Source organism: Pongo abelii, chromosome 23, assembly GCF_028885655.2.
Source record: "Pongo abelii isolate AG06213 chromosome 23, NHGRI_mPonAbe1-v2.0_pri, whole genome shotgun sequence".
Classification (NCBI taxonomy): domain Eukaryota; kingdom Metazoa; phylum Chordata; class Mammalia; order Primates; family Hominidae; genus Pongo; species Pongo abelii.
Genome location: NC_085929.1, coordinates 56,471,906 through 56,499,382, shown reverse-complemented (window position 1 = coordinate 56,499,382; position 27,477 = coordinate 56,471,906). Strand labels below are relative to the sequence as shown.

Here is a 27,477-nt window from a genome sequence, read left to right as displayed (position 1 = left end):
TTTGTTTCTGGCTTAACCTTGGTGGATTTTCACCCTCTGGGCATTACCTCTTGTCCAGGGGAGGGGCTGGGGTGGGGGAGTGCCTGGAGCTGTAGGGACAGAGGGCTGAGTGGGGGGTACTGCCTGGGCTGACCACATAATCTGCTGCATATTTTTTTTTTTTTGAGACAGTCTTTCTCTGTTGCCCAGGCTGGAGTGCAATAGCTCAATAGCTCACTGCCACCTCTGCCTCCTGGGTTCAAGTGATTCTCCTGCCTCAGCTTCCGGAGTAGCTGGGACTGCAGGTGCCTACCACTACGGCTGGCTAATTTTTGTATTTTTATTAGCAATGCGGTTTTGCTATGTTGCCCAGGCCGGTCCCGAACTCCTGCCCTCAAGTGATCCACCTGCCTCAGCCTCACTAAGTGCTGGGATTACAGGCTTGAGCCACTGCGCCTGGCCAGCTGCATATTATTAATTAGACATAAAATGCAAAATAAGATGATGTAAACACAAAGGTGTGAAATAAGATGGATACCTGCTGAGTGCACCTGTCCTGGAGCGTCGCCCCTCTGCAAAAGCAGGGGTCAGCATGTGTTCTCCGGTCCTTGCTCTTACAGAGGGGTGAGCTGCCTGTGCGTCTTCCAGCCACTTCCCGGGCTGCTCAGAGGCCTCTCACGGGTTTTCTGGGTTGCTGCCACTTGCAGGGGTGCTGAGGCGGGGCTCCTCCCCTGCGGGGCATGTCCAGGCGCCCTCTCTGAAGGCTTGGCAGGTAAAGGTGGGAGTGGGGGTCTCTGGGCTGCTGTGGGGACTGGGCAGGCTCCTGGAAGACCTCCCTGTGTTTGGGCTGAAAGCGCAGCCCGAGGGGAGGTCCCCAGGGAGGCGGCTGTCGGGGGTGGGGGCTTGGAGGAGGCAGGGGCCGAGGAGCCGGCGGCACTCCCTGAAGGCCCAGGAACGTCCCTAAAGGCGCCGCGTTCTCGATGGGGTGGCGTCCGCTTTCTTTTCTCAAAAGCTGCAATGACTCCATGCTCAGAGGACTGGCGTCCGCGCCCTGTTCCAATGCTGCCCCGGGGCCCTGGCTTTGGGGAATCGGGGCCTTGGGCTGGACAGTGGGGGCTTCGCTGAGCCGGGCCTGGCGGGGCGAGCGGAGCAGAGGCTGGACAGTCCCGGGGAAGCGCTCGCCAAAGCCGGGCGCTGCTCCCAGAGCGCGAGGTGCAGAACCAGAGGCTGGTTCCGCGGCGCTAACGAGAGAAGAGGAAGCGCGCTGCGTAGACGGCGCTCACCCCGTGGGGCGACCCCCTTCCTCAGCTCCATGGACGGGGCTCATGGGTTCCCAGCGGCTCAGATGCGGATCCTGGCCTCGCACGCTGTCCAGGTCGTGCGCTCTCCAGTGTTCTGTCTCCCAGGGCGCGCCCTCGCCGCGGTCCTCCGTCCTACAGTGCGGTGCGCTCGGCTTGAGCGTGGGAGGGTGGGCGTGTAGGTTCGGGGAGTTGGTGCGTCTTGGCTTTTCAGGACGAGGAGGGAGCAAGAGGTTCTCTACCTTTTCCCCCAAAACCAGAGCCTTTGACATTTCATTTCCCTGAGCCCACGGGGCTGGTGCCCACCTCATGAGCAGATCCGTTCTGGCCCAAGGCCACCGGGACCGGAGCCGGCTGGGGCTGGGGAGGTGTCCACACCTCCCGCACCCCACTGACTTCCCCGCAGCCTCCCTACCTCGCTAGGACCCCGGGCCCTCGCAGCCCCCGGAGGAGCGCCTCGGCATGGGCAGCTGAGACCCAGAGCGCTCAGGGCAGGAAGCCGTCAGGGTTTCATGTTTGGGAACCAAGTTCACAGTGTGTGGCCTCCTGTTCTGACTGACACCACTCTGCCCTGTCTTGGCTGAAAAACCTGTGGCAGTGGGTTAAAAAGAATGAGGAGGAACTTAGTACGCTGATGTGAAAAGGCCTTCAAAATAGAGCGCAGAGGAATCCAATTTCCCTGGGTTCCGGGCTGTGCCCTAGCAAAGCTGACCCACTGTGGGGGCGCCCACTGAGTCATGCTCACCTCCCTGGGTTGACTGGCTGGTGGGGGTCTGGAGTCTACACGATGACTGGCTGGTGGGGGTCTCGGGTTCAGGCAGGGGGCTCCGTATCCAGCGTGGGATCCCAGCTTCCTGCTCAGGTGTGTCCAGCTGGCCTCGTCCCCCGCACCCGCTCCTCCTGGGTGCAGCTGCCCACCCAGGTGTGCAGGGTTGGCATCCGACACCCTCGCATGGAGTCCGGCTCATCCTTCCCTAAAACCAGCACTGTTTGCTTGTGGAATTGGCTCAAAGTTGAGCTGCTCCTTCCTAGCTTGGGGCGTGAGCAGTTTGGGAAAGCCGATCTGTTTTTCCCATTTCTGAGGCTGTGGTGGGACTTGTCAAGCAGGAGGACGGGCTGCTCGGAGAGGCTGGGATGATTCCAAAGTGTCCGTCAGTGTGTAATGCTGTGGACATTTTTGGGGGGTCCTCCTGAGTAGTGTCGGAGTCCATTTTTCCGGGTCTCAAGCCCCTGCCAAGCTGCCCCCGAGCCCTAGGCTGGCCCCCGGACCACCGCTGCCCCTGGCCGGTTCTGTCACCTGCCGGGGAGTCCCTCTGGTTTGGGGAGGTTATTCCTGCCTGACTTCGGGGAGGAGGAAACAGTCATGTGTCTGGCAGTGCGGGCAAGAAAGGGAGGGCAGAAACGTGAGGCTTAGGGAGCTGGGGGTTCAGCCAGGTGGGGAGAGCCCCTTGGTCACATGGGGAGAGGACAGGGGCTGCAGGGAGAATACAGTGAGGAGTTGAGCCCCAGGTCCCCTTCTCTGTGGGTGGGCCCTGCCTTGGGCCACATGGGGGTGGCAGGAACCAGGGGCAGCAGCAGGTAGGGAGCAAAGACCCTCAGTCAGACCTCCAGGAGGTCCAGCCTGAATCTGCACTGCTCACTCCATCCCCTAAAGACCCACTCGGGCTCCAAATCCTTTGGGCGCAGGCTCTGAGCACCCAGGTTGTGCTTGGACTGCGAGCACAGGGGGTAGGTGGGAGGCCCTGCAGCCCCTTCCTGCAGATGTGCCCCTCCCCTGAGGCCCTCTCAGCATGGGAGTCCCCTCGGGTCTCGTCCTTGACCCCCCCGGCCTGTCCCCATGCCTGGTCAGTGCTACCTCTGAGCCTCCTCTGTGCACCATCACCATCTCCATCCCCACAGAGCCTCGGTCCAGCCCTGCGGTCTTGTGGACAGTGACCCCTGGCCTCACAGGCCCTGTCCTCTGGGCGCCCACTGCACTGAAGAAGTTGCTGGGGAGGAGCGAGGGGTGAGGGGTCCCACCTGATGGCTGAGCGCTCACCCCCAGGCTGGGCCGTGGCACTGAGTCCTGTGAGCATCTGGAGGAAGGGAGGTCGGCCGGGTACCACCGCCTCAGAGGCCTCCTCAACCCTCCCCCAGTGCTCCCCCTTCTGAGGGATGGCTCTGAGAGGGACTCAGAGTGTCTTCCTGTCTACCTGGAATGACAGCTGGTCAGGCGGTGTCTGTGGCCGGAGCTGGAGGCTGTCATCCTGTTGCCTCTGCTGGGCTCACTTCAGGGCAGCAAGCTTGGCTGGGCCGAAGGCCAGGTGCCGGGCAGCACAGCTGTTCCATCTCTGTGGGCTTTGAGGGCCCGTGGATGCCAGGGAGTGGGGGCTGGGAGCAATGCACAAAGGCTGGAGGTTCCCAAAAATGACCCCCACACAACAAGTAGGAGAGAAGGCCTCTGCTAGTTTACAAAAATCACATTGTTCTCATGGAAAGCAGAAGATTACGGCCAAATTCTATGCATATTTCAGTATAATGAGTGTCCAAAGTGAAGCGCCCAGAGGTCCCCCTGCCCCCGACTCTCGGGACCTAGCCAAAGTCCCCCCTCCAGGGAGCATGGTGGGGTGCGTACTCCACTGTGTGAGTGGGGGCTTCTGGGAGCCCTGGGGCTGGGGCAGCCAGACTCAGTGACGCAGTAAGAAGCCTGGACCCCCTGGAGGGGGCCTGCGTGTGAGCTTGGCCCTTGACCAGGCCGACAACGGCTCTGCTGAGCTAGGACCCCTCCTGCGTGGATATTTCATGAAATTATGATTCGCTTACAATGTTCTGCTCACTGACTCTTAGTGCGGCTCTACCTTATCTCATTACAGTGTTTCTCCCGTTGCAAATGAAACACATCTCTTGTTGGTCTCTCGCCGCAGAGTTTTAACATCAGCCCAGCTGTGGGGACTCCCACTCTGAAGCACCAAGACCCTCCAGGTTCCTCCCTGCCTCCTCTGACTCCCCACCCCATCCTGTTGTACAGGTGAGGACAGCCAGGTTCTGGGGCTCAGCAACCGGCCTCCCATGGCGCCCCCATGGGAGAGCCAGGTCGGGGGTGGGGAGTAGAGCCCAGGATGGGTTAGCCAACCCCCACCTTGGAGGATCAATATGTGGCAAATGCACCTGCATGTGGCGCCTGCTGGTTTATGGAGTTCAGCTGTTATTATCACCTATAATTAAAAGCAAATGAAAAAAGAATTGAGATGGCTAGTTCCAAGATGGCAGCATAGAAGCAAGCTGGCTTCACTCTCCGCCACAGAAAATCCAAAACAAATATTCAGCACCAAGATTATCTCCAGCAACATCCCAGAACTCAAATATGAGGATGAGACAGTCCCCAGGGCCACAGAGAAGTGAATAAACTCTGAGCAAGCAGTAAGAGAACTGGAATTCTGTATCTATGATGTCCCTTCCCCCAGTCTACCTGCACAAAAAGTGTGGGCAAGTCTCCCCTGACTCACGGCTTCTGCACTGGAAAAATGAGATCAAGGTGGACTACCAGCTTCCCAGTGTCTTGGGCTCCCTACCAGGAGACTTGTTCTGCTTCAACCCAAGGGAAGCATTCAGAATGCTTAAAGGAGAAATATCCCTGAGGCCAGCCAGAGACAAAGGGAAGAGGTGGGACTAGCATCTCCAGCCCTAAAAACTGCCCTGTAATGCAGCCAAAGGAGGCACCAAGTCAGGCTGTTCAGCTACATGGTAGGAGGCACAGTCCATAGGTTCCCTGGGCATGGACCCCTGGCCAGTCTTCCCACACTGCCGGGGTATCCCCTGTGGGACCTCCCCCATTTGGGACGGGAAGCCCCACTCTGATCCTTTATTGGAGGTGAAGAAAACCTGGACTTATGTTGCCCTCTAGTGCCGAAGAAGGAGGCAGCAACCTAGCAGAAAAAAAATTCAACAGGTACATGGCAAAGAGTCTCTAAGCAAACATACCCAGTAAAAACCAAAACAAGCCTGACAGAGAAGACTGGAATAAATAACTAATCCTTCAATGCAAAGACATAGATGTGCATTCACAAGAAACAAGCGAAAGGGGAACTGTGAACCACTCAAAGGGACAAAGCAAGGAACCAGTGACTAATGAGGTGGCCACATGTGAGCCTCTGATCCAGAATCCAAAATAGCAGTTGTAGGGAAACAGCGATCTCCAAGATAACCCAGAAAATCAATTCAGAAACTTATCAGAGAATTTTAACAAAGATATTGAAATTAAAAAATCAAACAGAAATATTGGAACTGAGAAAAACATCTGCTGAACTGGAAAATTGATAGAGGCTCTCAACAGCAGAATGGGTCAAGCAGAGGAAAGACTCAATGAGCTCAAAGAGAGGCTATTGGAAAAGACACAGTCAGGGCCGGGCGCAGTGGCTCATGCCCGTAATCCTAGCCATCTGGGAGGCCGAGGTGGGCGGATCACGAAGTCAGGAGTTCAAGACCAGCCTGGCCAACATAATGAAACTCCATCTCCACTAAAAATACAAAAATTAGCTGGGTGTGGTGGTGTGTGTGTGTGGTCCTAGCTATTTGGGAGGCTGAGTGGGGAGGAGCACCTGAGCCCAGGAGGTCGAGGCTGCAGGTAGCCATGATTGTACCGCTCGCTGCACTCCAGCCTGTGTGACAGAGTGAGTCCCTGTCACTTTGTATCTATCTATTTATCTACATAGATAGATAGATAAAGAGATACACTTTATATATATAAAGATAGAAAGACTTAAAGTAAACAACCTAACAGTGCACCTCGAAGAAATTGAAAAGCAAGAATGAGCCAAACCCCAAATTAATAGAAGGAAGGAAATAATAAAGGTCAGAATAGAACCAAACAAAATAAGACTAGAAAACAATACAAAGAATCAACAAAAGGTTAGTTTTTTGAAAAGATAAACAAAATTGACCAATCTTTAATTAGACTAAAAAAAAAAAAAAGGCATGACCTTGCAGAGGTTGGGGCCACATGCCCACACCTGCCCGAGGAGGCTGTGCCAGCCTCCCGCTCCAGCTCCTGGTGGATGCACAGCACTCCTGCTTTGACGTCCATTTGGGCACAGGGCTGGTCAGCGGGGCTGGAAGGCACCTGTCCAGCAGCCCGGTTGGTTTGGTTCCCATGCCTGCTATGGACTCAGGTCCAGCTCTCTCCTGAGGGCCTGGGGTCCCCATGCACCCTGCCCTGGGTGTGCTGCTGTGGTGGTGGCTGCAGGCCCCAGGCCCACTGGGCTCCTACCCATCCCGCTCCCATCTGACTTGGCTGACCCGGGTGGCCATTTCCTCCCGACCCTGCCTCAGGTGCAGCTGCTACAGGCCCACCTGCAGTGGGGCGGCCTCCCTTCCCACAGGGGCCGCTAGCCCTGCCTCAGGTGCAGCTGCTACAGGCCGACCTGCAGTGGGGCGGCCTCCCTCCCCGCAGGGGCCATAAGGGAAGCCCCTGGGTGGGGCACTGTCCTTTTCTGTTTGCAGATACTGGAGGCTGGAAACAGGCCCGGGGACAGGAGGGTCAGGGCAGGCCAGGGCCAAGGGCTCGGATGATGCAGTCAGGCTGTGGGGCTGAGCCAGGGGCTCATGGGGAGCTGGCTTCCCGGGCTTCTCCGCACCCTGGCACGATTAGCTGGAGCCAGAACGAGGTGAGTGGTGGCTGACGGGTGCTGCTGGGCCGTGATAGCAGCTTCCTGGTAATTCTTGGCCTTGCGTGGGAAACACTGACATGGATAATGTGGAAGCTGCACCAGGTCTGTGTGTGGCACCCGCGGTGGGGAGGTGGGGGCTTTGGGGTTCGTTGCCACGGAGGGTGACAGCAGCTGGAGAGTGGTTGTGGCCCCTAGCCCTGCGGCCCCCCAGCTCCTGCCTCTAAGATCCCAGGCGTGGCCAGGAGGCAAGGTCAGAGTGGCTTAGGTGGTCCTCTCCGCCTTCCTCCCTCTCCTCCTCCTTCACTCATCCTGCAAGTGTCCTGAGCCTCAGCAATGCCCCAGTGACTCCCGCCTGGTGGCCTGTCCCCGCCTGGGTGGGGGCCTGCCAGGTGGACACAGGTCTGAGGCTGCCAGCTGGAGGCGGCTTCTCCCAGCCCCTCCATTCAGCAGGAAAAGCCAGCAGTTGGGTTTGGTGTCAACCCAGGGACTGAATTTCTGGTATCTAAGCCATTGGTTTCGTGAATAAATAAGCATCATAAGAATCGGCATTCATGTCTCTACATGTATATATATATATATATATATTTTTTTTTTTTTTTGAGACGGAGTCTCGTTCTGTCGCCCAGGCTGGAGTGCAGTGGCGAGATCTCGGCTCACTGCAAGCTCCGCCTCCCGGGTTCACGGCATTCTCCTGCCTCAGCCTCCCGAGTAGCTGGGACTACAGGCACCCCCCCACCATGCCTGGCTAATTTTTTGTATTTTTAGTAGAGAGGGGTTTCACTGTGTTAGCCAGGATGGTCTCGGTCTCCTGACCTCGTGATCCACTCGCCTCAGCCTCCCAAAGTGCTGGGATTACAGGCTTGAGCCACTGCGCCCAGCCATCTCTACTTAAATTTTTAACCCATGGAGAGCATTTACTCGACAACTACGTTGTAGTGAGGATGTGAGTTAATGAGCAAGTGTGGCTTGGCATCTGCACGTCTGCCTGCTCTGGCCGGGACTGTGGTGGGCGACCCAGGAGCTGGGCGGAACTGGTGAAGGCAGAGCCTGTCTCCACCCACTGCCTGGGCTGACGGCTCCTCCCAGGGCTCCCTCCGGCACCACCCATGTGAGCAGCTCTGGCACCCGGCCTGTGACCCCCGAAGCCCGGCCTTCCTTGAGCTTTCCATAGGGTTCTGTGGAGCAGCGGGTCCCCTGGGGGTTATGAATGCTTCCACACCTGGTGTGAGCAGTGGCTTCCTGCGCATAAATCACACCATGGGACCTGTTGGCTGCGGCCTATTACAGCGGCTGTCCTTAGAGGAAGAGTAAATTCATTTTGATTTATAGATAGCAGATGCTTCAACTTTCTTCCCTGCCTCACGTTCAGGGTTCAGCAGCTCTCTGCTGCCTGTGTGAATATGAACCAGTGCCCCCGACTCTGGGAGCCAGTTTCCTTGGGTGGGGTGCCCAGGCTGGGGGCTGGTGGGGATGCCAGCAGGCCCCAGGGGCTGGAGACTGCGGCCGGCTGCCCCCACTCTGCTCACAGCCCTGCACGGAGAGCCCCTTGCACACCTGGGGGATGCCCAGCCCTCAGGCCCAGGGGTGCTCACCGGCAGCGCTCACTGAGAGGTGGATCCCGGAAGAGGCCTGCAAGGGTCCTTGGGGTGTTGGGGTCCAGGTGCTTTGACCTTCCTCTGGCAAAGGTGATGCTCAGCCCAGAGAGGAGCAGGCCTGGGGCCCCGGCTGTGGAGAGGGGGCAGCTTGTGGGGTGTGGCAGAAGGAGCCAGACCCCAGGGCTGCACAGAGAGGCTGGGGCTGAGCCAATGGACCCCACAGACTCTGCCCACAGAAGCAAGGCCCAGGCCTTCCTCCTCGCTGAGCAGGTGTGTGTCCTTCCAGCCTTACTGAGATATTGGCGTGAGAAAATTCACCCATCTAAGGCACACAATTCACTGGTTTTTAGCACATTCTCAGAGCTGTGTAACCATCATCGCAGTCAATTTTGGGATCTTTCAATCACCTCCAAAGGACACTCGTTCCCATCAGCAGTCCCTCCTCCTTCCTCTTCCCCCAGCCCCTGGCAACACTGATCGGCTTTGAGTGTGTGGAGCTGCACGTTCTGGACGTTTCCTGTGAGTGGAATCATACCGTACCGGTCCTCTTGTACCTGACTTCCCGCACCTGGTGCAATGGTTTAAAGCGCGTTGGCTGTATCAGGTGTCAGAGCTTCACGTCTCCCCATGGCTGAACAACACTGCGTTGCATGGGGCTTCCACAGTTTGCTTGTCCATTCGTCAGCGTACGAGCACTTGGGCTGTTTATACTTTGGGGATTGTGAATAGCGCTGCTGTGAATATTTATGTACAAGTTTGTTTTTTCCCACACTGTTTAATTTTTTAATTCACCTGTATAGCTTGGTACTTTCACATTATCACAGATAGAGTGACCTCACTGTTTTTATTTTTTTATTTTTAGAATTAAATTAAATTAAATTAATTATTATTATTTTTGAGACAGAGTCTTATTTTGTCGCCCAGGCTGAAGTGCAATGGCGCGATCTCAGTTCACTGCAACCTCTGCTTCCCGGGTTCAAGTGATTCCTCTGCCTCAGCCTCCCGAGTAGCTGGGATTACAGGCACCCACCACCACACCGGGGTAATTATTGCATTTTAATAGAGACGGGGTTTCACCATGTTGGCCAGGCTGGTCTCGAATTCCTGACATCAAGTGATTCACCTGCCTCAGCCTTCCAAAGTGCTGGGATTACAGGTGTGAGCCACCACGCCCAGCCACCTCACTGTTTTTAAATGTGGCATGGTTTTCCATTGGTTGGACATAACGTAGTCTGTTTAGCCAAGCTCTTTCTGATGGACATTTGGGTTACTTCCCATCTGAAGTTGTCATAAACAGTGTTACCATAAATTAACTCTATATTCTGGAGGGCAGAATATAAAGTCTACTCCCTGACAAGAAAGAGAAAAAACATTTTTAAAAGGCCTGGCTAGTTTTTCTTAACTAGATTATAAGATAGACTTATTCAACCTGAAGGTGTGGGCTGATGTCACTTCACGCTTGCAACCAAGGGGAGCTTCAGGGCCCAGATGAGCCTAGTCTACCAGCCATTCAGAATCTACATTTTAAAGGAAAATTGAAGTGATAAAGCTGTGTTTAAACGTGAAATTGAGTTTATAAAATTTGGATAGTTATTGAGACTGGAATGTGTAGACAACTTTTGGATCCCGATTTAATCCAATATATGAGATGACTAGGGAAATTTGACCATTGACAAGATATTTGATGACAGGAACAATTGTTTAATAAAAATATTAGGTTTGCTAGTAATATTGTGGTTATCTTTATTTAGAATCCTTCTATTTTAGAGATGTATGCTAAAATATGGGAGGGTAACATCATATGAAGTCTGGGGCTGGCTGTCAAATCATTCACCTGGGAGAACAAAATTGTGTGTGGGTGTGTACAAATGTGAGGGTGTGTGGGTACAGATGATTTTTTTTTTTTTTGAGATGGAATTTTGCTCTTGTTGCCCAGGCTGGAGTGCAGTGGCGCAATCTTGGCTCACTGCAACCTCCATCTCCTGGGTTCAAGCAATGCTCCTACCTCAGCCTCCCAAGTAGCTGGGATTACAGGCATGTGCCACCATGCCCTAATTTTGTATTTTTAGTAGAGACAGTGTTTCATCATGTTGGCCAGGCTGGTCTTGAACTCCTGACCTCAGGTGATCCGCCTGCCTTGGCCTCCCAAAGTGCTGGGATTATGGGTGTGAGCCACCGCGCCTGGCCCAGGTGATTTTTTTTTTTAATTTTAAAGTTTTAAATATATTTAGGGGATACAAGTGCAGGTTTCTTACATGTATACATTACGTAGTGGTGAAATCAGAGCTTTTAGTGTACCCATCACCTGAACAGTGAACAATGTACCCAGTAGGTAATATTTCAACCCTCACCTAAACCATATCCCTGGGCCCACTGCTCCCACTACTAGCTTCTAAGCAAGCCACCTGGAGGCCCAAAAATCAGCCCCAGGACCCACCAACGCTGCAGCCAGTGTAAGCTGCTCTAGAGCCTAAAAATAAGCAGATTCACCCCATTGCTACCAACTGGGCAGCTGCTGTGGTTTGGGTGATGGCGGCAGTGGTGATGGAGCAACCCACTGGGATCCAAACAGTCTGTGTTGTTGTTGCTGGAAGCTGTGATGGGTTGGGTAGGGGAAGTCCCCAGTCCCGCAGCTACCCATAGCAGGGCAGCGGGTCTTGTCTTGAGTATGTGTAGGAGAGCCTAGCTTCCCTGTCCTTCCTTGACTGGGCAGCACCTTTAGCCATGTCAAGTCGAACTTGGCCTGAGGGCAGGGCACAGCTTTGCATTAAACTCTAAAAATGGTTCCTTGGGCCTGAGACCAGGGAGGGTGGGGCTCCTCCCAGGCAAGCAGCATGGGCAGGACGCTGTAGGAAGTGTGGTCTGGTTGGATCTCAGTCCCACGGCAACCCATTGCAGGGCAGTGGGTCTTGTCTTGAGTATGTGTAGGAGAGCCTAGCTTCCCTGTCTTTTCTTGGTTGAGTAACAGCTGCAGTGGTTTCAGCCCAAACTCAGGCCGAGGGCAGGGTGCAGTTCAGTGCTCAACTCTCCAATTGGTGCCTTGGGCCTGAGACCACAGTGGGTGGGGTTTCTCCTAGGCAAGCAGCTTGAGTAAGAAGTTGTGTGGAGTGTGGTCTGCTCATGCATCAGTCTCAACAGCAGACCACAGCAAGGTGACAGGGCACCTCCCAGGAGTGTGTGGCAGTGCCCAGTCTCCCCTGTCTCCTTGGAGCAGTGCAGTGGCTGCAGCCATGTAGGTAGATCCCCGGTAGTGAGGCTCTCAAAACGGCCTCAGCTGAGGCTGCTCCAGGTTTGAATGCCTGTGAGGTTCTTTGTGGGTTCCCTTTTCTGGAGCGATGTCTCTGTGCAATGTTCAGACAGCTCCATATGTCAGGCCTGAGGACCTAGTGGGTGGATGGTTTCTCCCATAGCCAAGATTATAAAAGCCCATTTCAGAGTGTGGAGACCTGGGAGTTTCTTTCTTATAGTTTAGGCATGTCCAGAAGACTCCCACCTGGAGGCTGTCAGCTCCTGGCTGGGCAGGCTGCTGTGAGCCCTGTCCTTACTTCTTCTGGTGCTTCCTGTCTCATCTCTGGTGAATCCTAGCATTCTCTCCGGGATGGTCTGTTCAAAATGTGCACATCTGTTTACTATTTTGTTCCTCTCCATGGAGGAGGTACATACTGTCTGTGCCTGTCAGCCGTCGTGATCTCTCTGCATATATGTTTTTGTGGATGTATGTTTTTATTTCCCTTGGGCATGCCCAGGAGTGAATTGCATGGTTATACATTAACTCTCTGTTTAACATGTTTATTTTTATTTTTTGACAGAGTCTCATTCTGTCACCCAGGCTGGGGTGCAGTGATGTAATCTCAGCTCACTGCAACCTCTACCTCCTGGGTTCAAATGATTCTCCTGCCTCAGCCTCCAGAGTAGGTGGGATTACCGGCATGCACTACCACACTGGGCTAATTTTTGTATTTATAGTAGAGATGGGGTTTCACCATGTTGGCCAGGCTGTTCTCAAACTCTTGACCTCAGGTGATCTGCCTGTCTTGGCCTCCCAAAGTGCTGAGATTACAGGTGTTAGCCACTGTGCCCAGCCCTGTTTAACATTTTAAGGAGCCACTGGACTGATTTCCAAAGCAATTGCATCATTTTACATTCCCACCAGCAGTTTACGAGGTTCCAGTTTCCCCACATCACCACCAACACTTGCAATTTTCTATTTTTTCCTGTGTCTTTTGAGATGATTGTGTGGTTTGTCCCTTTATTCTATTAATGTTTTGCATTAATTGGTTTGTGGATGTTAAGCCAACCTTGCATTCCTGGGATAAATTCTTTTTTGGTTTTAGGATATAATCCTTTTTATACATTGCTGAATTCTGTATTTTGTTAAGGATATTTGTATCTGTATTCAGAAAGGATATTCTTCCTTGTGATATCTTTGGTTTTGGTTTCAGGGTAATACTGGCCTCAGAATTAGTTGGGAAGCATGTTAGTCCAGTTTTCACTGCCATAAAGAATTACTTGAGGCTGGGTAATCTATAATGAGAAGAGGTTTGTTTGGTTTATGGTTCTGCAGGCTATACAGGAAACATAATGCTGGTATCTGCTTCTGGTGAGGGCCTCAGGAATAATGAGTGAATTCTCCTCACTCATTACTGCAAGCCATTCTTGAGGGATCCAGCCCTGTGACCCAAACACCTCCCCCTAGGCCTACCTCCAGCATTGGAGATCTCATTTCAACATGAGATTTGGAGGGGACAAGACATCCAAACCATATCTAGAAGTCTTACCTTCTCTTCCGTTATTTTGAAAAAATGTTTGAAGGATTAGCATTTCTTCTTATTTAAATGTTTGGTAAAGCCTTTCCCTGCCCAGTGTTGCTGGGCCTGTAGGTCTCTGTTGAGCCACAGACGTGGGTCTCTGTTCCACAGGATGGGGTTTGTTAAAATTAAGAATAAGGCCTACTTTAAGAGATACTAAGTGAAATGTAGAAGATGAGGAGAGGGTAAAACTGATCACTATGCTCAGAAACATTTGGTGATACAGGATAAAAATAAACACAACACATCCAAATACAGGATGATAGTTTGTGTAACAAACAGAGATATCATTTGTTAGATTGCTTATGCCCATATAGAGGGGGATATGATAGTCTGCGTAGCATATGCACACGAACTGCCAAAATATGGTGTGAAGTTTGGCCTGACAAATGACACTGCAGCATATTGTCCTGGCTGCTGCTGGCCCACAGGCTTCTCAATAGGTTTGGCCTGGACAAGATCTAAGAAGGCCAAGTGGAGGTGACTGGCGATGAATACAATGTGGAAAGCATAGATGGTCAACCGGGTGCCTTTGCCTACTCTTTGGATGCAGGCCTTGCCAGAACTACCACTGGTAATAAAGTTTTTGGTGCCCTAAAGGGAGCTGTGGATGGAGGCTGGTCTATCCCTCACAGTACCAAACAATTCCCTGGTCATGATTCTGAAAGCAAAGAATTTAATTTAAATAATTTAATTAATTAATAAGAGAGCTTCTTTCTGGCTTGGCAGGTCAGGTGGTATTCTAATGGGATATTATTACTGAGAAAGGAGTGGGATTTGGATGTGTCAAGATGAAAGTAAGAATTACTGATGCCCCAAAAGAGAGAACATAAGCCAAGGTGTTATGTTAGTCCATTCTCACACTGCTATGAAGAAATACCTGACACTGGGTAATTTATAAAGGAAAGAGGTTTAATTGAGTCAGAATTCTGCATTGCTAAGGAAGCCTCAGGAAACTTACAATCATGGTGGAAGGTAAAGGAGAAGCAGGCACCTTCTTCACAGGGCAGCAGGATGGAGTGAGTGGCAGCAGGGGAAATGACAGACATATATAAAATCATCAGATTTTGTGAGACTCACTCACTATCATGAGAACAGCATGGCAGGAACTGCCCCTGTGATCCAATTACCTCCACCTGGTCCCACTCTTAACACATGGGGATTACGGGGATTACACTTCAAGGTGAGATTGGGGGGGAGATTTGGGGGGGATTTGGGAGGAAGATGAAGATGCTTACAAGAAACAGTTCTCTCAATACATAAAGAACAGGGTAGGCCAGGCGCAGTGGCTCATATCTGTAATCTCAGCACTTACGGAGGTCGAGGCAGGGTGATCACTTGAGGTCAGGAGTTCACAACCAGCTGGTCAACATGGTGAAAGCTCATCTCTACTAAAAATACAAATATTAGCTGGATGTGGTGGTGGGTGCCTGTGATCCCAGCTACTTGGGAGGCTGAGGCAGGAGAATCACTTGAACCTGGGAGGTGGAGGTTGCAGTGAGCTGAGATCGCGCCACTGCACTCCAGCCTGAATGACAGAGTGAGACTCCACCAAAAAAAAAAAAAAAAAAGCTTAACTCCAGACATGATGGAGGAGATATATAAGACAGCTCACGCTGTGGCCGGGCATGGTGGCTCATGCCTATAATCCCAGCAGCTCGAGAGGCTGAGGCAGGAGAATCGCTTGAACCTGGGAGGCGGAGGTTGCAGTGAGCCAAGATTGCGCCACGGCACTCCAACCTGGGTGACAGAGTGAGACTCCATCTCAAAAAAAAAAAAAAAAAAAGAAAGCTCATGCTGCTGTACAAGATAATCCAGTCTGTGAAAAGAAGCCCAAGAAAGAAGTTAAAAAGAAGAGGTGAAAATGTCCCTTGCTCAGAAGAAAGACGGGGTAGTTCAAAAGAAGGCAAGCTTCCTCAGAGCACAGAAGCAGGCTGCTGAAAGCGACACCAAACAATTTCTATGAGGATTTTCCAGATAAAGACAATAAACTTGTTGACAGCAACTAAAAAAAAGTATGGTAGAATTCACAAGTGAAGTCGTCCGTCCTTGTGCTTTTCAGTGTGGAAATTTCAAAAATCACTATTTCAATCTGTTTACTTGTTGAGTAAGTCTTTGTAGTTTCTTTCAGTAATTTGTCCATTTAATCTGTTATGTAATTTGTTGGCATAAAATTGTTCATAGCATTCTCTTATCATCCTTTTTATTTCTGTAGGATCTGTAGTGATATCCCATCTTTCATTTTTGATTTTGATAATTTTTTTTTTTTTTTGAGACAGGGTCTTGCTCTGTCACCCAGGCTGGAGTGCAGTGGTGCAGTCATAGCTCACTGTAGCCTTAACCTGCAGCCTGGCCCTGAGAAAAGGCCAGCAGGGCAGGAGGGTCACTCAGACAGGTGGACAGGCTGCTGTGCTGGCCTGGTCACTTGTGCATCTGAAGGGATTTAAGCTGAGGCCATGACATGGCTGGAGGTGAGTTGTAGAAGAGGCCAGCCCAAAGCACTGGCATCTGCGCCAAAGCCCCTGTGGACACTGATGTCTGAAATTGGAACTGACTACAGTGGTAGACAGATGCTCTGGGGGACCCCTACCATAGCCTGGGGGACACACCAGGGACTGGGGCTTCAGCAACAGGCAGAGACCCTCAACCACGGGCTTGTGGTGTGTGGGGACTCGGACAGACGCACACAGTCACTGTGGGGTGAAGGTGGAGGGACACAGCAGGGGCTGGAGAGGGCAGGGCTGTCACTGTGTGGGCATCAGGGCAGGCATCTCTGAGGAGGGGGGTACTGTGCAGGGTCCCCATCATTCACCTGCAGGAAGAGGGGCAGAGCTGGCAGGATTCCAGCCACATGCTGGGCAAGCACGCATGAGAGGACCTGCTCTGCTGCTGCCATCTTGATTTTCTTTATTTTTGCTTTTATTTCATTAGAGACAAGGTTTTGCTGTGTTGCCCAGGCTGGTCTGTAACTCCTGAGCTCAAGAGAATCCTTCTGCCTCAGCCTCCCAAAGTGGTGGGATTACAGGTATGAACCATGGTGCCTGCATGGGGCCCACAAGTCTGGAGCTGTGCTTGGCTGGGGGCCCCTGTGGGGGACGTGGGAGTCAGGACCCTCCAGCTGTAACAGGAAGGGGCCGGGGGCTGGGGTCATGGCTGGGCTGGACAGCCCAGTGGAGGTGAAAGTCAAAAGCTGTGGGGAGGGGAGTTAGGACAGCCAGGCCAAGACTCAGAATTCTCTAGAAAGAGGGAAGGTCCCATGAGTGGGTGGTGTCTGGGTTCTGGGCACTGCACTTGGAGGGGGAACAAGGAAGGGCCAGTGAAGTGGCAGAGGGAGGCCCCCCGTTACTGGACAGGCAAGACCCCAAACTAGAGCTTAGCCTGGGAGGGTTCTTGGCTTCCCCAAGGGGAATTCAAGGATGATCCAGAGGTGTTGTACAGCAGTCTTTCATTGAACGGTACGGCTTCTTGAGGACAGGGCTAATTCCTAGGCAGTGCACCCACAGTCAACAGTGTATGGGTGCTTGGCAGCTGTATTTATACCCATGAGAACCCACTTTCAATTATACGCAAATTAAGGATGGGCCAATGCAAACTGAGGGGCAAGTTATTTAGAATTTTCTAGGAAAAATGCGGTAGCTTCTGGGTCATTGCCATGGAAAGGGGTGGCACCTTATGGGTCGTTGCCATGGCATTTGTAAACTGTCCTGGTGCTGGTGGGCGTGTCTGATGCCAATGAGCAGTGAGGGCAGCCAGGGATCCGCCTCTCTCCGTCTGCTGGTTCCTGCTGGTTTCTTCACTTCATCCTGCCTGGACCAGGTCCTCTTTGGGTCAGTGGGGCTGGGGCCAGAAAACAAGTCCTGCCAGTCTCTTACCTCACCTGGATGCCAAGGGGAGAAGCTTCTAGAAGGAGGAGGGTTGTGGGAGCAGGAGCTGGGCTGGAAAGGGGCTGTGGTGGGGGTGGGGCAGGTTGGGGTGAAGGCAGTGGGGGTTGCTGTGTGGGGGACAGGACATGGGAGGGGGCTTCCGGGTGAAGGCAGTGGGGGTTGCTGTGTGGGGGACAGGACATGGGAGGGGGCTTCCGTGGAGGGCCTGCTATGGAGGGAAGCAGGAGGGTCTGCTCTGGGAGCAAATGTGAGGCGGCCCCACTGCCGTGTCCGCTCCAGGGACCGTGTCCTCCCAGGGATGGGGAAGTGAGGCTTCCCTGCGATATTTGGTGACAGGGGCTGGGGGCTCACAGAGGAGATGCTGCTGGGCCTGCTGGGAGCCAGGCTGAACTGCAGACAGGCAGGGATGCCGGCGGTGGGGACACTGGGCTCTGCTGCAGATACCTCCCCTCCTGCAAGACCCCTCGCAGGGGTGCGGGCTGCGGAGGCTCCCAGCCCTGCCCACCTGTCCGTGCCCTGAGGAGTGGAGGTGAGGGCTGAGCCCTGGAGAACAGGGTGGTTCTGATGATGAGTGATATTTCCAGTGTCTTCTCCTGCATCCTGAAAGACAGGCTGTGCCCGGCGACTTCCCAAACAAAACACTAAATGCTTGGCATGAGGTGTTGGAGGAGGTGCTGCTGCTTGGCAGCAGATGCTGGCAGGAAGACACTGGATCTCCAGGCAGAGGCCCAGGACGGGCCCCCAGGAGTCCTTCCCCTTCTGTCCCATGTGATGCTTCTCCGGGCCTTTGATGAGTACTTCAGAACATCTCATCTCATCCCTGCCACTGGGCACAGCTGGGGCCTGGAGAAAGGCGCGAACTTACGAGAGGAAAGAGCTGTGAGGAAGGTGATGTTTCAGTGGTTAAACAGCCACTCTTCTCCCAGGATCCATGCACTGAACCCACGTACACCAGAGGCCCGTGGGCAGGTCTGGTCCAGGGAAGCCAAGGATAGGCCACACACATCCACAGCCTGCGGGAGGGTCCTGGCGAGTGTTCCCTGGGACCGATGGCTCCCTCAGGCCACTCTGTCTTGCCAGGGGAGTCAAGAGGTGCCCAGAGGCAAGATTCTCACCAAGGGAGCACCAGGCAGGCTCTGAGAGCTGCCAGAGGCCAGAACCGATATCCTAACGCATTAGCCCTCCGGCCCTGCCCCATTGTGTCTCCAAGGGGACAACACTGGAGGGCAGAGCAGAGGAGACTCAGGTGTCCTGGCACCTGCCGCCAGGTGGAAAGTGTGATGAGGCCTCTCCCCACACTCGCTGCTTTGTGGAGGAGGATGAGCATAGTGGCCTTGGCCCAAGAGAGCCCTTGGGGTGCACGTACCCCAGCAGGTGGGTCTGTGCAGGAGGCTGAGCACAGCAGTCCTGGCCCAAGAGAGCCTTTGGGGTACGCGTGCCCCAGCAGGTGGGTCTGTGCAGGAGGCTGAGCACAGCAGTCCTGGCCCGAGAGAGCCCTTGGGGTGCGTGTGCCCCAGCAGGTGGGTCTGTGCAGGAGGCTGAGCACAGCAGCCCTGGCCCGAGAGAGCCCTTGGGGTGCGTGTGCCCCAGCAGGTGGGTCTGTGCAGGAGGCTGAGCACAGCAGCCCTGGCCCGAGAGAGCCCTTGGGGTGCGTGTGCCCCAGCAGGTGGGTCTGTGCAGGAGGCTGAGCACAGCAGTTCTGGCCCGAGAGAGCCTTTGGGGTGCGCGTGCCCCAGCAGGTGGGAGGCCAGCCCCACCCTGGATCACACCTGCCGTCCCTGGTGGTTCTGAGAAATTGCACTGTGAATGATGAGGTTCAGCTGGACTTTCTCCTGATAGATTCCTGCAAGTTAATTGAAAATAAAATGCACGAGCTTTTCTTTTAATGAGAAAAGGCAGATGTAGCTGGAACTAATCAGTGAGGGGCTGGGGCAAACTCAGAGACCGTGGAAGGAAAATAGAAGTTTGAAGGCATTTGAAAAATACGGCAATTCTCCCCAAACAGTGACACGGTGATGCATTAATATCCTGAGTTCCGAGTTACTGCTCCGGAGGCAATGAGGACCCATTACCCGGCACAATTCCCAGTTCCACCGTCATTATCTCTTAATTAAATCACATTACTGATGGGTTTGCTGTCACAGTTATACTGATGGTCCCTAGGAAGCTGCTTTGAGAGGCAGGAGCTGCAGCATTTGGGGGCTGGCCTGGGCCTCAGGTCCACGAACCACAGCCCCTGGGCCCCTTCCAGCCCCGCTCCCCACCCGCACCCATCACTCTGCTCTTGGGGTGGTCCTGGCCCTGGCTCCGTCCCTCCTTCCTTCCTATGGACGTTCTTAGAAATGGGCTTGGCTGGCCGGGTGCGGTGACTCACACCTGTCATCCCAGCACTTTGGGAGGCCAAGGCAGGTGGATCACTTGAGGCCAGGAGTTCGAGATTAGCCTGGCCAATATGGTGAAAACTCACCTCTACTAAAGATACAAAAATTAGCTGGGTGTGCTGACGCGCATCTGTAATCCCAGCTACTTGGAGGCTAAGGTACGAGAATCGCTTGAACCAGGGAGATGGAGGTTGCAGTGAGCTGAGATTACTCCTCTGTTCTCCAGCCTGGGCCTGGGTGGCAGAGCAAGACTCTGTCTCAAAAAAAAAAAAAAAAAAAAAAAGAAAAGGGCCTGGCCACAATTCGGCAGCAGCTCTTGATGCTGAGGGTGTCAGTGGCTGGTGATCTGTCCCCTGGCCATGACCTTCAGCCGCGTTATTCTCTGCACTCAGCCAAAAGACCCCCCTGAGGTCTCGTGATTAGAACTCCCTAAGCCCTGCTGTGGGAACCCGTTGTGTTAGCGTCTGTCCTTGTGTAACAAGGTCACCACAAACCTTCCAGCTCAAAACGACGCACATCTGTCATCTCACAGCCTCTGTGGCCAGTGGTCTGGCGCCACTTAGTGGGGTCCTCTGCTCGGCCCACAGGCTGCCATCAGGTGGCGGCTGGGCTGGAGGCTGAGCTGGGGCAGAGTTCACCTCCATGCTCACTCAGGGTGCTGGCACCCATCCGTCCTTTCAACTGTAGGACTGACGGCTTCATTTTCTCGCTGGCTTTTGTCCAGAGGCTGCACTCTGGTACTAGAGGCCACTGAAGGTCCCAGGTATGTGGTGTTGCCCAACACGGCTGCTGTGTTCCCACAGCAAAGGAGAGAGCAGCTCCAGCAAGGCAGGGTCACAATCGTACATGGTGTGGTCATGCACACACACTTAGCCATGGACGCTCTATTGCTTTGATCCTATGATGTGGCTTAGGAGCAAGAAACAAGTCCCGGCAACACCCAAGGGGAGGAGACCAGGAAGGGGCACAAACCCCCCGAGCTGGGAGCGCCTTCAGGTGAGGGGCACAGGCTCCAAGTGCATGCTGGGGATAAGAAAGGCTGAGGTACTCACGCTGGGTTTGCAGAACAAGCCTGAACCACAACCCTTCCTCTTTCCAGCCGGAACCCCACCCCCTCCTCTGTCCAGCCTGAACCCCACCCCTCCTCTTTCCAACCCTGCCCCCTGTGAAGTTTCCTCAGCTTTTGCTTTTGTTATTGTGGGCGTCCAGGCCCTTTCTGTTCAGTGTCCTCCTTCCCACACCCCACTCCGCCTGTCTTCCTGAACATCCGTCCCTTTGTCATTGAGAATCCAGACAGCGGCTGTTTCTAACCTCTTTCCAGGGTCGGAGTAGGCCTGGTGTGTGCCTGGCCGGGCTCCAGGCCTGCGCCTCTTGGGTTCTGGGGGGGCTCTGGGATGTGGTCCTGCCAGTGGCCTCTGACAGGGGACCTGGGACACCGTGTGCAACCCCTCTCCTCCCTGGAGCAGCTTTTCTGGCCCAGAGGCTGGGAAACATCTTCCCCTCAGGGTTTGGTCTTCATTCTTCTTGTTCTGGGTGAGAAACCACACCCAGGTGGGCGCTGGAGGGAGCTGAGGGGCACCTGCCTTCCCGTCTCCTCTGCTCCTCCCAGGATCACCTGCCCACTCTGCCACAGGCTTGGCCTGGGCCTGGCACACACGGGCCATGTGTGGCCTGAGACACGGTGTGGTCACTTTCTGGATGATTTACTTCTGGAGCCCTGATCATTGACCGATGATCAATGTGAGCTCCTTGCAAGTAAATGCTACCTGTCAGGCTAAATGCCAAGACACGCAGCATTCACAGAAAAGAAAAGTCTGGGCTGGGCGCGGTGGCTCACGCCTGTAATCCCAGCACTTCAGGAGGCCGAGGTGGGCGGATCACGAGGTCAGGAGATCGAGACCATCCTGGCTAACACAGTGAAACCCCCTCTCTACTAAAAATACAAAAACAAAATTAGCCGGGCCTGGTGGCAGGCGCCTGTAGTCCCAGCTACTCAGGAGGCTGAGGCAGGAGAATGGCGTGAACCCAGGAGGCAGAGGTTGCAGTGAGCCGAGATCGCACCACTGCACTCCAACCTGGGCAACAGAGCGAGACTCCATCTCAAAAAAAAAACAAAAACAAAAACAAGAAAAGTCTGAGGTGACCCTGCTCAGCCTCCTCCAGATCTGCATTTAATGTGTGGACCTTCATCTGAGTCTCTGAGGAGGTGGTGAAATGTGGCTTCTGTTTGAAGTCACACCTGCCTGGGGGTCCCATGTGGGGTCTGCCGGGTACCCAGGAGACAGACAGGGAGGGTCGCAGGGGAGGGGACCAGGGTGTTTCTTCGCAGCCCGGGGCGCGGCGGCTTATGAGACCTCCGTGGGGAGGCAGGAGACAGCGTGGCCCTTCCCGGGGATGGCAGGGCTGGCGGGGAGGAAGCTGGAGCTCAAGGCAGGGGTCCAGGGGATGGCGGGGTGGAGTCGAGGACCCTTGGGTGCAGCATGCGCCTCTGTGAAGGGCCGGAGGGGGCCACTTCTTCCCTGGACCTGGAGGCCCCACAGGGCAGGACATGGCCGGGCATCTCCCAGGGCAGTGAATGGGGGGCTCCTGCAGGGTGGGCCCGTCCGCCTCATGGGGGGCCTGAGACAGAGGTGGGATCTGCCCTGCCCTCAGGGCCTGGCCTCTCCTCCCCTCCCCTCCCCTTCCCTTCCTTGCTTCCCTCATTCATTCACCCCTCCTGGGTCCTCCTGGCCGCGCTGGGCCTGGCATGGGGGGTCCCTGCCAGGCTCTCCTGGTCACTGCCCACCGTTCCCCCAGGACCCTGTAGCCGTCGCGGACCAAACCACACCCGTGCAGGGAATCGGCTCTGTCCCCTGCCCCATGCTGGCGCCGCCCCCACGATCCCCAACGGGAATCCCCAGAAGGCCGCCGTGGGGTGGGGACATTGAACCTCGTGGGAGGGCACAGGGCCCAGTGGTCCCTGGCCGGATGTCCCAGCAGAGGGGTGAGGGGTGAAACAGGGGCTGCAGTGGGACCCCCGGGGAGTAGCCATCGGGGCTGGGACACCTTGGGCAGTGCATGGGGGCCCTGGCTGAGGACGGGGGTCTTGGGGTGAGCCTGGGGCTGAGGGTCGGGGCCTGCTCTGGAGGGGAAGACTTGGGCAGAGCTGCTCAGAGACGTTCCAGGTGATGCTGTGGAGCCCTGGGATGGCCATGTGGGGGGCTGCGGACCCCTGCCATGCCTGTCCTGCCTGGAGCCCTGTGGGTAGGGTTAGGGGTGAAGGGCACCTGCACTCCCCACGGAGTGGGCGCCGCCTCCTGCCCTGCAGGCCCTGCTGGACACTCTTTCTGGAGAGGCTCAGAGTGCAGACCCTGGTTGGCCGGAGGGGAGCAGGGCGAGGTCTTCCCCACGAGGCTTGGTCGCTGTGACTGGTGGGATGGAGGCTGCAGCCGCAGGGACTTTGGGCTGCTGCAGCCTTGGCTCAGAAACTGGCCCTTCTCAGGACAATTGGAGGGTGCCCCCGCTTGCCTGCTGTCGCTGGTTGACTCATTCCAGAGCGCTGCTCACATTTCTGCCAGGCTCTTCCCCACCGGGAGCTCCTGGAGGCTGACCCCTGCCTCCCCCGGGGGCTGCTTCTGTCCTAGGCCCCCCACTTTCCCCTGGCACTGAAGCTTTTCTTCCCCATGTGATTGTCTTGATGGAGGGGGCAGGAGGCGAGGCCCCCTTACTGGGCGTCCAACCCGGCCGCTGCTGTTCTGGGGAGGAAGCTCGTCAGGGGAGGCTGGAGTGTCTTTCTCCCGGGAAAAGCTCTGAGACCCCAGGGCCCAGGCTGGATGCAGTCCGGTTGGTGTCCCCAGGTGGGGAAAGGAGGTCCTTTTGAGCCCCTGTATGGCTCCAGGGGCACGGCCCTGCCTCCAGGCTCACCTTCCATGAGACCCCCCCTCCCCACAGCTTTGTGCCCGGGTGGGGGTCAAGAACGTCCCCTGTGCTGGTGGGTGGAGGATGTGGGACTACCTAGGGAAGCCGGGCAGGTTAACCCTAGGGATGGTGGGTCCTTCAGGACTCCCAGAAGCTGGGTCTGGAGCAGGCTCGCTTGCCGGAAAATCAATAGAGAAGCTGCATGTGTAACCGGGCCGAGTAAGGCAGCCTCTGTGCCCTGAACACCTGTGGTTGGGAGCACCAGCTCTGCCCTCTGTGCTGTGAATAGCCTCTCACACACACGCAGTTGGCTCGCATCACCTGGAGACAGTGAGAGCTAATTAGGAAAACTCCAGACAGGTCCTGAGTGCAGAAGGTGGAGGGCCCTGCAGCCTCCTTCCCCTGGGGCTGGGGCTGGAGCTGGAGCTGAGCCCACGGTCCTGGGCCTGCAGGGGGTGGGGATGGCACTGGTTGTGGGGACCCCAGGCGTGCACTGGGCACCCAGGTGCTGCTGTCCTTGGTCTCCTCGTTCCTCTGGGGCTGGGGCTGAGCCCAAGGTCCTGGGCCTGTCAGTTTCCTCCTTCCTCTGGGGCTGGGGCTGAGCCCAAGGTCCTGGGCCTGTGGGAGGTGGGGTGGCACTGGTCGTGGGGACCCCAGGCGTGCACTGGGCACCCGGGTGCCGTTGTCCCGGGTCCCGTGGGCAGCCTTCTCCTGGGGAAGCAGGAAGACAAGGGCAGCATCTGACCTGTGACCTCTGAGCCCAGGGGCCTCGGGTGTGTGTGTGGGGGTCTCTGATCCAGTTTCGCACTCCATGAAAATCACCCCTGAAGGGCTCCCTGCCTCCCAGCAGAGGCCTGACCTGCACCTTTCAGGCTGAGCTGGAGCCACTAAGCCTCACAGCACCTTTCCCGGGGCAGGCTTTGTGGGTTTAGACCCCAAGCAGCCGTGCTTGCTCCCTCTGCCTTTAACCTGCATGAGACAAGTGTAAATCATATGTTATTGTAAGAAAGCTAAGTCAAAAATTCAGGAAACCGTCAGGTGCTGTTAAAATTGAGAGTGGAGGGTGGGAGGAGGGAGAGGAGAAGAAAAAATAACTATTGGGTACTAGGCTTAGTATCTGAGTAATGAAATAATCTGCACAACAAACCCCCATGACAGGAGTTTACCTGTATAACAAACTTGCACATGTACCTCTGAACCTAAAATAAAAGTTAAAAAAGAAAATAATAGTTCCTAATTAACAGCAATGAGCTGTTACCACGGGCCAGCTAGTTTGCTAGAAAGAACTAAGGAAAGAGACAGCTAAGAAGTGCCCTCCTGGGTCAGAATCAACCTAAGACTGGAACTCAAAACTATTTCTGCCTGAATTTAATTGAATTAGCGTGCTGAGCAATTAATGCCCCAGGGCTTAGTGAAAAACAATAGAGCAACCAGCAGGTAATTAGTGGAGCTTAACAGGCTGCGTGTAATGGCAAATGAGGCAGAGAGCTTGGCAGAGATCAGAGAAAGAGACGAGAATAGCCCCAGTGAAAACAAAACTGCTGTCATCTAGGGTGGTTGTGTATACACCCAAGGCTGAGCCCACTAGAGAATGCCACCGAAGGGGGAAATGCCATTCTAAGGGGGAACTAAATGTTTCTAAAGTAACCTAGCCAAGTCAGAAAATAAATAAGCAAACAACAACAAAAACAAGCCCTAGGGGGTGGGGGGTCAGGAATCAGTATCCAGAGTCCCTATAAAATATTATCTAAAATGTCCGGTTTTTAACAAAACCTGAGACATTAAAATAAATAGAAATGCATGACGGATACACAGGGAAAAGAGCAGTAACAGAAGCTGCCCATGGGGGGATCAGATGCCAGACTTAACAGACAGGGACCTCCAAGTGTCCATCATTAATACATTCGAAGAACGAAAGAAAACCATGCAGAATTGTTATATGTAAATGCTTATTCCCCGGTGCTGCAAAGAAATAGCACTTGAACATAAATTTAATTCTCTTAGCAAGGCAATCTTTACTTCCTGCAGAAAGGGTGCTCCTCGCAGATGGAATAATGGCGAGAGCACACCTGAACAAAAGAGGGAAGCAATTTTTATCCCTTATGCAGTTTGTCCCTGTTACTGTGTCCTGTCTCCATTGACTGGAGCCAGACAGCACAATTTAAACTAAAACCCGATTGGCTAACAGTATAAAACTTTTCTAAATAGGTAAAAGTAATGGAAGCATAAAGGAAAAGAGGAAGTTGTTTATGAAAGAAATTAGAAAAGTAATAACATTCCCAAATAAGGAAGGGGTATAGGCTGCGAGCTGGGACACGCCTGTGAGCACGTCCAGCACAGATATCTTGGTTAAAGTACAAGGACACAGAATGTACTACATGTCCGTGAGCATGTCTAGCATAAAATTAGCCTTTAAAAGAAACTATTATTTCTAACACTTATGATTTATTCTTTAACATGAAGGGAAACTTTGAAGAGGAACTTTTACTTTCTATAAGAAAGAAGTAAAGGAAGATATGAAGACAGTGAGAGTATGAATAGAAACTATCAATAGAGACTCAAATACAGACTATGAATAAAAAGAAACTATAAAAGAGAATCAAGTGAAAATGTTGGAGTTGAAAAATACAATAATTGAAAAAGATTTTTTAGAGGGGGTCAATGGTGGTTTGGAACTGGCAGAAGAAGGAATCAGTGAATATGAAGATAGATTAATAGAGATATGCAATCTGAAAAACAGAAAATGGAAGAAAAATGAATAGAACCTCAGAGCAATGTGAGGCAGCTTTCAGTTACCAACATCCTCATCACAGGTTTACTTGAGAAGAAAAGGAGAAAAGACAGAACAAATATGTGAACAAATAATGCCTGGAAATTTCCCAAATTTGCTGAACACATTAATCTATACATCTGAGAAACCCTATGACCTCAAAGTAGAATAAATGCAAAGAAATCCACATGCAGACTCATCATCGTAAATACTGAAAGCTGAAAGCAAAACACAAAACAAAACAAAAAACAACCAAAAAACATCCTGAAAGTAGCAAGAGAAAAAAATGACTCCTCATGGTCATGGGTAAGGGCACTCCAACAAGATTAGCAGGTGACTTTTCATCAGAAACAATGAAGGACAGAAGGCAGTAGGATGACATATTCAAAGGACTGAACAAAAACCCGAACAAACCTGTAAATCAAGATTGTCATAGCCTGAAAATGATCTTTCAACATGAAGGCCAAATAAGAAGTTCTCAGATAAACAAAAGCCAAAATAATTCATGGTTGGCAGATCTGCCTTAAAAGTGATCCCAGATGGAAATGTGAATCCACACTAAAAAAAGAGCACTAGAAATGTAATAATGAATTACAAAAGACAGTATAAATGCACATTTCTTCTTTCTTTGAGTGATTTGAAAATCAATTGTGTAAAACAATATGTATATGGTTGTATTCTTGGACCTGTAACAAACAAAAATTTAATATATTTGACAATAACAGCACAAAGGAGGTATGGGGAACAACATTGTATTGAAGTAAATAAGTCACAACAGATGGTAACTCAGAGCCACAGAAACAAATGAAGGTGGCCAGGGTGGTTCCTGAAGTCTCAGCACTTTGGGAAGCTGAGATGGTGGATGACTTGAACCCAGGAGTTCCAAGATCAGCCTGGTCAACACAGTGAGGCCTCATCTATACCAAAAAAAAAAAAAAAAAAAAATTAAAAGACAAATGAAGAGAATAATAAGTGGTAAATAAGAAAAGATAATATAAATAAGGAAAATATAACAAATAATATAAAGATAACATGTCAACCTATTATTGGAGTTAATATAAATCTGAAGTAGATTCTGATATGTTAAATGTATGTGGTAAGTTGTAGAGCAACCATTAAGAAAATAAAATATGGCAAAAAAGCCATTAAAGGAATAAAAAAAATTGCACTAGAAAATATTCACTTAATTAAACAAGAAATCAGTAAAGGAGGAATAGATT

At 53.0% G+C, this 27,477-nt stretch overlaps 1 long non-coding RNA gene and 1 pseudogene across 1 annotated transcript; both read left to right on the top strand.

Annotated features, from left to right (window-relative positions):
* Positions 1-905: 905 nt before the first annotated feature.
* Positions 906-27,181, top strand: LOC129052762 (uncharacterized). The gene is made up of 4 exons (XR_008517922.2): positions 906-4,284; positions 15,605-15,796; positions 16,257-16,350; positions 25,951-27,181. It is a non-coding gene; the product is annotated as an uncharacterized LOC129052762 (long non-coding RNA).
* On the top strand, positions 13,438-15,291 carry LOC134761222 (large ribosomal subunit protein uL18-like; annotated as a pseudogene).
* Positions 27,182-27,477: the final 296 nt, after the last annotated feature.